Source organism: Magnolia sinica, chromosome 19 (assembly GCF_029962835.1).
Source record: "Magnolia sinica isolate HGM2019 chromosome 19, MsV1, whole genome shotgun sequence".
Classification (NCBI taxonomy): domain Eukaryota; kingdom Viridiplantae; phylum Streptophyta; class Magnoliopsida; order Magnoliales; family Magnoliaceae; genus Magnolia; species Magnolia sinica.
Window position 1 is genome coordinate 43,922,185 of NC_080591.1, and position 9,218 is coordinate 43,931,402.

Here is a 9,218-nt window from a genome sequence, read left to right on the forward strand (position 1 = left end):
TGAGCTTTTGGTGAAGATGAGGCAGCGGGTTGGTACAGATGAGAACTCCGACTGGAGTGTTAGTTCTGATGGGGGCCTACGTTTTCATGGCCGGTTATGTGTTCCTGACATCCCTGACTTGAGACGTGAGGTTCTCAAGTTAGCCCATAGTTCTAAGCTTGCGATGCATCTAGGTAGCACGAAGATGTATCAGGATATGAAGAGGTCTTATTGGTGGGACAATATGAAGGTCCAGATTGCTGAATTTGTTTCTCGTTGTCTCACGTGCCAGCAGGTCAAGGCAGAGCTCGCCGACCTCCTGGGTTGTTGCAGCCCATGCCCATAGCTGAATGGAAGTGGGACTTCATCTCTATAGATTTTATTTCTGGGTCGCCAAGGACGAAAAAGGGATTTGACTCTATTTGGGTGATCGTTGATCGATTAACGAAGTCGGCGCATTTCTTACCGATCAGAGTCACTTACTCTGCAGACGAGTTGGCTAGGTTGTATATCAAGGAGATAGTGCGTCTGCATGGAGTTCCCCTGGAGATTGTGTCTGATAGAGACACGCGTTTTACATCTATCTTCTGGACTCGTATCCAGGAAGCAATGGGTGTGAAACTGAAGTTCAGCACCGCGTTTCATCCGCAAACAGATGGGCAGACGGAGCGCGTGAATCAAGTCCTGGAAGATATGTTGCGAGCTTGTGTTTTGGATTTCAAGGACAGTTGGGATGATTGTTTTCAGTATGCAGAGTTCGCGTATAATAATAGTTTCCAGGCGAGTATCGGCATGACTCCCTATGAGGCGTTGTATGGTCGCCCGTGCAGAGCACCACATTATTGGGTAGAAATTGGTGAGCGTAGTTTTCTTGGCTCAGAGTTGGTGCAGGTGACTTCTGAGAAGGTTGACATCATTCGACGTCGACTTCTGACAGCGCAGAGTAGGCAGAAGAGTTATGCGGATACGAGGCGTCGACCGCTTGAGTTTCTAGTGGGAGACCATGTGTTGCTGAAGGTCTCTCCTATGAAGGGAGTTTTGCGGTTCGGTAAGAAGGGAAAGCTGGCGTCGAGATTTATTGGTCCATTTCAAGTTCTGGATCGAGTGGGAGCGGTAGCATACCGCCTTACTTTGCCCACACCTCATGCGGGCGTGCATAACGTATTTCATGTTTCTATGCTGAAGAAGTACGTTCCTGATCCTTCGCATATTATCAGTTGGGAGCAAGTGCAGTTGAGTGAAGATGCCACTTATGTACTGCGACCGATGCGTATTCTCGACAGGAAGGAGCAGGTATTGCGTAGCAAGGTTATCCCTCTTGTGAAGGTGCTATGGACGCATCATGGTGTGGAAGAGGCTACTTGGGAATCTGAAGCTGAGGTCAGAAAGACCTACCCTCTGATCCTCGAGGATTATATGAAGGTATGAATTTCGAGGACGAAATTTTCTTTAAGGGGGGTAGATTGTAATGACCTTGGAATTTTTTTGTGCTAATCTTTCCTTAAGTAGTTGTTTTGGGGTAATTAGCGCTTTACTCGATTACTTGTGAACTTGTGAAATTCGCATCAATCACTTTAAATTGTATCTGCATGGCTCTAAATGTGTAGATTAGTGAGCGCTACGTTACTCTGAAATCTGGGATCCATCGCTAAATCCAGTTGTTCTGGGGAATTTTTGGAAGATCTGGATCGGACCTGGACCGCGCGTCGAAAGTCCGATGGCGATGATCTTAGGCTGTTGCGGTCACCGAGTTGGGCTTGGTCATCTCCTCAAAAATCAAGTCCATCTGATGTTCTGGGTCGATTTGCTTGAGCTCGGAGTGAAGAGTGTGAGAACGGTTGGAATTTATTAAGCTTTTATTGAAATCTGAGTCGTGTCGCTTGCGCGACGATTTTAAGCTATCTGACCGTTGGATTCTGACCCAATTTCACCCTCTGATCAGGATAGTTGGCCCAGGCATATCCTAGTGCTTCGTTGGATCGAGAAAGGCTTACTTTGGTTATAACCTAAGTATACCTTGTCCCTAGGGTTATTTTCTTCAAGTAAAGGTCTATTTATAGTCCTTAAACCCTAGCTCTCTTTTCCATACGATTTTCTCTAACCCTAGCTTGGAAAGAGAGTGGAAAAGAGAGAGAAAGTGAGAGAGATAAGTTGGTAAATCATCTTGGATTCTTCCTTGTTCTTCTTCATCTTTGTATCTTCACTTTGAATCGTTCTTCTGACGGTTCTGAGTTCTTTTGGGGTAAGTTAACCTAACCCTAACCTGTGTTAGAGCTTAGATTAGTCTTGGTGTTGTTGTATCTCATTTCCATCTTTGTTCTAGGGTATTCTAACGCCGTTGACGAAGACAACTCGTTTAAATCAGTTCGGTGTTCCTTTCTTTGCTTAAGGTGCGGACTTTAAGTGTATAGGTTATGGTTTTCAAGGCTTTCAATCCCAGTTAGTGATTTATTCTTGTTATGGATGAGATTTCACATGCCAAATGTTGTGTTTACGTTGTTTTCCTGATATGCATGTGCTATATTGAGATTTGTGTATTCTATGTGTATTTATAAAGTACCGTATTCGTATAAAATATGCACTTGTGTTTGCCATGATTATTTGTCATGTATGTATGCTAGATGCATGTATGATGACTCCTTGGTAAAAGGAATTGTCTAAGTGCATGTATTCTAACATACGCCATGTATGTTGTTCCATGTATGCTAAGTGTTTGTAGAAATGCATGAATGATCTAAGTGTAACTTATTACACTAATTGTGGGCGTTGAGAAGTGATTCTCAATACTCCTATTGATGCGCATGATTTCCTTTATGCAGTTACATTCCAAGTTATTTAAATTCAAGCATCTCCTATGCTTACATTTATGTTAAGTTGATATTCTTCAGATGTGTATGTACCATGATTGGAGTTGTTGTTCCATTACTGTCTTACATTCCATATGAATATCTGTAGTAGTGTAAAGTGTAAAGTGTTTGGGACTATGCCTTAGTCCAGGAAATCGGTAATTGACCCTATATGCGTGGTTGAGATCGCTTTCGCCACGTAGGACGTATTAGACGAGCCCGAGCCGTATTAGGGTTGGCGGCAGTGGTTTGGCCACGCGGAGTGTTTGCGCACTCTATGTCGTTCAACTCAACGTGCGCTCGTGCTAGTCGAGTTCGTCAAATAACCCGATTGTCCGATGTATGTTAACCATGTATGGACGCTATTGCTTGAATCTAGGGTACCGAACTTACCAATGACATCCTATTAACTATGGTACTTGATCCGCTAAGACTCATGAGCCGGACATGGTGGTATGGGACACCGTGGTCGAGCTGTCGGCCTACGCTGGGGTGACGAGCCTCCCCGTAGTGACCAATGAGCAATTAAACTCGTGAGCCGATTATGGTGGTATGGGACACTATATTCGTGCTGTCGACCTACATTAATTGGTGACGAGCCCTTTGTAGTGACCTCGAGCATACCTGGATACCGCAAGGAGGTGACGAGCCGATCTGTGGTAGTAAGGGCATGAAAGGCGTGCATTGATTGGTGACGAGCCCTTTGCTACGACCTCAAACATATGATCGTATGAGATGTCTAGGATTGACGACCCTAGTATGGATCACTGTTTGGATGGTGATATGAGGAAGGTATCTTAGCTTCCCAATCCTGTTGTGTGAAACGGACTAATAACAACTTGGTAATCATATCCATGCACCGCATTTGCATGTGCTTTGTAGATGTGGCGCACTTTGAGGCAATGTCATGCGTAACGTAAGATAAAGACGCTGAGGGTGTACGCGTGAGGGCACGCATCATATTGCATACATCCTTGCATTAATAAGAGTACTTAGGATTTATTTAATTGTCCTGCTTTATCATTACTGTTTGATTGGACTGATAACATGTTAACCAGTGCCTTATTGTTCCACTGAGTTGATCACTCACTCCCACGTTTCTGGGGTGGTGTTAAATTATGCACCAGTTATACGCACAATAACGAATCATGTACCATATGAGTAATAAATGATCACAAGTCACGTCTCCCCCTCATTCCATTACTCCCCCTCAATCCAGGAGAGGTGATTTACAGATCCTGAAAAAAAAATTCCATACATCTCTACATTCCATATTATACAATCACACAATCATCTCCACAATTTCTCCCACCTTTTGTCACAATATGATAAAGGAAAGACATATAAAGAAAAGAGATGTAAATGAAATAAATAGGAAAGAGCATCACCATGACAATCATAATATCAACTTAAGGCATAATATCATGTCCACATAGTAAGAAGTAAAAGTATAAGACCAAGAATTATCCAAACATACAAAGAGTAGAAAGAGTTAATACATGTCTAGAATAAAATAAAAAGCTAGTCAGATCCAGTTGATGGAGCAGGAATAGATGGATCTATTTGATGTAGTCCCTTGTTAATGTGCCTAAGGTATTTGCGCATGTATTTGAATTGATTTTCTTGGGACACATGTAGACCTTCCACCTTTTCTTCTAGGGATCTTATTTGCTTATCAAAATCAGATAGTTGAAAATCTAGATCAGCCGCAGAATCTGATTTTATCTCATCAAAGAAGTCATCCATATTAACATCATCAGGAGGTAAAGCATCCCCCTCTCCAGTTTCTTTAGCAGCTTCTCCAGCACCCCCATCAACTTAGCCAAGAGTCAACCTCAGATTCATCTTATTAATTTTTGAATTGTTAAAGGGAAGATGGGATATGGGAGCTTCTCCAACAGACATAACCACAAGACTATGAGTGGCTAGTGTGGTCATCAGATAAGCCAAGGGAATATCACTATGACCAGGATAGAGACGAAACTGAATAATAATGTAACAAATAAGAGATGGAAGACATACATGAACACCAGTAATAACTAAATGAAGGATGCGAGCCATGAAAGAAGTTAGCTCAGTTTTGTTATTAGACCTAGGATACACATTAGAGATGAAAATATGATGAAGAATCCTGTATCTGGTTAACATATTTTTAGAACAGAGCACAATACCAGAGTTCCATTCAACATTCATGTTGCACAACACTCTAGTTAGCATTCATTTTTCAGATTCAGAAGGTCTTGCCACTAAAGTAGAAATAGGAATTCCATCAACATTCGCTGGAATTTCCATCAATCTTGATATCAAGTGACGGTCTACATCAATTGGACCTTCTCTAGTTGAAATAGTAAAAGTTAAATTCTCAATAAAAAAGTCACGTATACAAGCAAACATGGCCTACGCAATGGAATGGTATGCAGGACCGCCTCAATTCAAAATGTTAGCCCATCCTATAGTTTCAAGGAGGGGAACAATGCTGAACGGTTCCAAATGATTTGAGTTAATAGTCCGCTCAACAATCACATTATGGAGACAAATATCTTGCACGTATTCGGGATTTTCTTTAGGTGAACGAAGATGATGCACCGTGATTGAAGTGGAATGGGAAAAAGAGGGACCATGAGAGGCTCTGTTACGCCCCAAAATTGAAAACCGAGCTCACAAAATTCTCAATCGCCGAATCCGGTGCCAACAGCCTCTGTAGTACTCCATTCTCAGCTCCTAGCGTTCATATGCCAGATTTCGATCCTGGGATCCTATAAGGAGGATTTTCAAATATACATTTAACTCGTAATAAGCATAACCACAACTATACCTAAATCACAAAGGCAACATCATCATCACATATCCACTAATATAAACATTTGAATACAATGCTGAAAGGGAAATACATATGTCAAAAATCAAAGCTCCAAAAGTCCACTGCATGCTCCAAGCTCAACACTGCTGTGACCTAATGCCACCTACACGTATCTTTCGTGCATAAGCTTATAGAAAGCTTAGAGGGTGGTGAAAGTGTGTGCACAAGGTAAGTACCAAGTATGCAATACAATGCCATAAACCATACAATATCGGAATAAGTGAAAATATTGATAAGATCATGAATCAAACGATATCAAAGTAAGCAGAAATATACTGGTAAGTCCATAAATGCCATCAGCCGTACCAAGGCTATGCGATGCAATGCATGGATGCTAATGGCCATATCAATGTAGAAACATGGTAACCCAAAATGCTAAATGCTGAGGATGCAATGCAATATGCGGTGAGAATGAAATGACTAAGCTGGAGTGAAGTCGGGATGAAAGTACGTAGTATCGCAGGCTATGGGGTCCATCACAAGGGACTTCTATCCAAACTAGTCCCATACCTAAATTTGGATAGCTAAACTCAATGTATTAGACTCCTGATCTCAGGTTAATCACGCGCCCAACCGAAATCCTTGCTATTACGAAGGTACACAACAATTAGTTGCGCACCACCAGCCCGAGTGGATAGTGAATGAATGAATGAATGAGTATGCAACTCCTGCATAATAAGTCCACATATTGATACGGTTCCTCTTTGGAAAATCACCGGGTTCTATTACACTCCAAACCAGATTGCCGCCCTATGGTGCGCAAATGCCGATAACAGATCGTGGGTCGACGGAATTCGACCGGAAGGACCGCGGAAGTCTACGGAATGATACGGGCTAAGATATGGGTCTTACAACTCTCCCCTCCTAATAAAAATTTCGTCCTCAAAATTTAAATTATAACACAACCAATACAGAGCTTACCAAGGGAGGGAAATCCTATCCGAACACAACATGCCAACATAATCAAACACCTAAGAGATGGGGACAACGCCTGCGAATCTCAGCCTCCTGCTCCCAAAACGCCTCATCAACACTACGATGATCTAACTGGACCTCGAATCCTAGATAAAAAATGATCGAAACTGGAATACTATACAACTTCACAATCTCAACGGTAGGGAGCTATATCAGAAAATCTCTAAGTTATTCGAACTCGGGGATCTAACCATTCTAAGTTCTCAACAATCATAGAGTGAAGGGTAGTTATCAATAGATATGTGATGTGATACTCAGGTATTCCCAAGTTATGCTCTGATACCATCTTCTATCACGCCCCAAACTCGGAAACTGGGCTCACAAAATTCCCGATCGCGGAATCCGGTGCCGACAGCCTCCGTAATACTCCATTCTCAGCTCCTAGCTTCCATACGCCAAATTTCGATCCTGGGATCCTATAAGGAGGATTTTCCAATGTACATTTAACTTGTAGTAACCATAACAACAAGTATACCCAAATCACAAAGGCAACATCATGATCACATATCCACTAATATAAACATTTGAAAACAATGTTGAATTAGAAATACATGTCAAAAATCAAAGCTCCAAAAATCCACTGCATGCTCCAAGCTCAACGCTGCTGCGACCTAACGCCACCTGCACGTATCTATCGTGCATAAGCTTATAGAAAGCTTAGAGGGTGGTGAAAGTGTGTGCACAAGGTAAGTACCAAGTATGCAATATAATGCCATAAACCATACAATATCAGAATAAGTGAAAATATTGATAAGATCATGAATCATATGATATCAGAGTAAGTGGAAATGTACTGGTAAGTCCATGAGTGCCATCAGCTGTACCAAGGCTATGCGATGCAAGGCATGGATGCTAACGGCCATATTAATGCAGAAACATGGCAACCTAAAATGCTAAATGCTGAGGATGCAATGCAATATGCAGTGCGAATGAAATGACCAAGCTGGAGTGAAGTTAGGATGATAGTACGTAGTATCACAGGCTATGGGGTCCATCACAAGGGACTTCTATCCAAACCAGTCCCATACCTAAATTTAGATTGCCAGACTCAATGTAGTAGACTCCTGATCTCAGGTTAGTCGCGCGCTCAACCGAAATCCTTATCATTACGAAGGTACATAACAATTCGTGAAGTCAAGATGATAGTATGTAGTATCATAGGTTATGGGGTCCATCACAAGGGACTTCTATCCAAACCAGTCCTATACCTAAATTTAGATAGCCAGACTCAATGTAGTAGACTCCTGATCTCAGGTTAGTCACACGCCTAATTAATATCCTTGCCATTACGAAGGTACACAATAATTAGTTGCGCACCACCAGCCCGAGTGGATAGTGAATGAATGAGTATGCAACTCCTGCATAATAAGTCCACATATCGATACGGTTCCTCTCTAAGAAATCACCGGGGTCTATTACACTCCAAACCAGATTGCCGCCCTATCATGCGTAAACGCTGATAACAGATTGCGGGTTGCTGGAATTCGACCGAGAGGACCATGAAAGCCTAAGGAATGATATAGGCTAAGATACGGGTCTTACAACTCTTCCCTCTTAATAAAAATTTCATCCTCAAAATTTAAACCATAACACAACTAATATAGAGCTTACCAAGGGAGGGAAATCCTATTCGAACACAACATGCCAACATAATCAAACACCTTAGAGATGGGGACAACGCCTGCGAATCTCAGCCTCCTGCTCCCAAAATGCCTCATCAACATTATGATGATCTAACTGGACCTCGAATCCTGGATAAAAAATTATCGAAACTGGAATACTATACAGCCTCGTAATCTCAACGGTAGGGAGCTATATCAGAAAATCTTTAAGTTATTTGAACTCGGGGATCTAACCATTCTAAGTTCTCAACAATCATAGAGTGAAGGGTAGCTATCAACAAATATGTGAGGTGATCCTCAAGTATTCCCAAGTTATGCTTTGATACCATCTTCTATCACGCCCCAAACTTGAAAACCGGGCTCACAAAATTCCTGATCACTGAATCCGGTGCCGACACCCTTCGTAGTACCCCATTCTCAACACCTAGCATCCATACGCTAGATTCTGATCCTCGGATCCTACAAGGAGGATTTTCTAATGTACATTTAACTCGTAATAAGCATAACCACAAGTATACCTAAATCACAAAGGTAACGTCATCATCACATATCCATTAATATAAATATTTAAATATAATGCTGAAAGGGAAATGCATATGTCAAAAATCAAAGCTCCACAAATCCACTGCATGCTCCAAGCTCAACGCTGCTACGACCTAACGCCACCTGCACTTATCTATCATGCATAAGCTTATAGAAAGCTTAGAGGGTGGTGAAAGTGTGTGCACAAGGTAAGTATTAAGTATGTAATACAATGCCATAAACCATACAATATCAGAATAAGTGAAAATACTGATAAGATCATGAATCATATGATATCAGAGTAAGCGGAAATATACTGGTAAGTCCATGAGTGCCATCAGCTGTACCAAGGCTATGCGATGCAAGGTATGGATGTTAACGGCCATATCAATGTAGAAACATGGCAACTTAAAA